The sequence below is a fragment of the Pipra filicauda genome, unplaced genomic scaffold (assembly GCF_003945595.2).
Source record: "Pipra filicauda isolate LSUMZ 115617 unplaced genomic scaffold, ASM394559v2 scaffold765_size102362_pilon, whole genome shotgun sequence".
Lineage (NCBI taxonomy): Eukaryota > Metazoa > Chordata > Aves > Passeriformes > Pipridae > Pipra > Pipra filicauda.
In genome coordinates, this window is record NW_024104937.1 from 93,209 (window position 1) to 94,418 (window position 1,210).

A 1,210-nucleotide genomic window follows, 5' to 3' on the forward strand; every position below is an offset into this window, starting at 1 on the left:
AAAAACAGTAGGTTCCAAGCCAAAAAAAGCCAAGTTTGGATTTGACTGTGGCTTTTCCTTGTGGAATGACACCCCTTTGGAAGGGAGTGACCTTAGGTGACAACAACACACCTCGTGTCAGTGCCAAACTTGTTCCCCAATTTAAGGAGAATAATCTTTTGGTTTGCACAATTCCAACCTCTGCCTTCTAGTTCTTCATTTTTTTTTCCTTCCAGATTACAAAGATTCCTTTGCCAGACCTTCCTCTGAGCAGAAACTCAAACCCAGCAGCAGATCAGAGAAGGTCGGGCTTGCCCTTTCCCTGCAAACACACACAGGGTTCCTTTCCCAATCCCGGGAATCCCAGGGGTCCCCTCTCCCTAACAATTGGAAATATATCCATGAACGTTGGCAAGGAGGGGGGTGATGAGGTGTTAAGTGGAAATTTCTTTACTTAGCACGGATGATTTGTGAGTCCGAGGGGAAATATCTCCGGGGCCTCCACGAAGAGGCTCTGGGTTGATTTTCCTCTTATCCCCTCGTGGCAATAAATAAATAACAATAATTATTACATTTTTTTAATAGGACTGTTGTAGAGAACACTGAATCTGTGAAAAGAATCATTTCTATCTTCATGTAAAAAAAAATAATCTATATTTTCACAGCAAGTTGCTGAAGACAGAGCCTTGGTCTCTGAATCCTGAAAAGCCAGACTCCAAGAAATGAGGGAATTATTCAGAGGAGGCTGCCTGCATTTCAATAAAACTTATCATGCATAATTCAGCTCTTGAAAGCTGGAATGCTGGGGTTAGCCAGATTCCATCTCACACATGCATGCCTGACAATTCCACTTACCTAATTCCTGCATCCAGAAGGGAAAAAAATATGCCAGTGCCTCGTTCTCACAACAAATGGATCCCATTAACTCAGAATAACTTTGGGCTTAAGGTTTTAGTTTTAACTTTGATTGGTAGTTTCGGGCTTGCTGGTTGTGTATTTTAAGGTTTTTCCCTCAGTTCTTCGTGGTGAAGTGAAAATAAATGGTCAGGGGGTTGTTTCCTTTTGGAGAAGTGTGTTGTGCTTGTGCATTTGGAAAAAAAAAGTATTTAAAAAAATAATAAAAAAAATATACATATATGTAACATTAAAAAATATAAGTAAAATATATATTAAAAAGCACAGACTTTCAGGGGCTCATATTGGTTCTCTGCTAGGTCAGAAGTCCAATTCA

At 40.0% G+C, this 1,210-nt stretch overlaps 1 long non-coding RNA gene across 1 annotated transcript; it reads left to right on the forward strand.

Annotated features, from left to right (window-relative positions):
• The first annotated feature begins 213 nt into the window (after positions 1-213).
• LOC120324913 lies at positions 214-758 on the forward strand. Its single transcript, XR_005566612.1, has 2 exons — positions 214-283; positions 645-758. It is a non-coding gene; the product is annotated as an uncharacterized LOC120324913 (long non-coding RNA).
• The last annotated feature ends 452 nt before the right edge of the window (positions 759-1,210 follow it).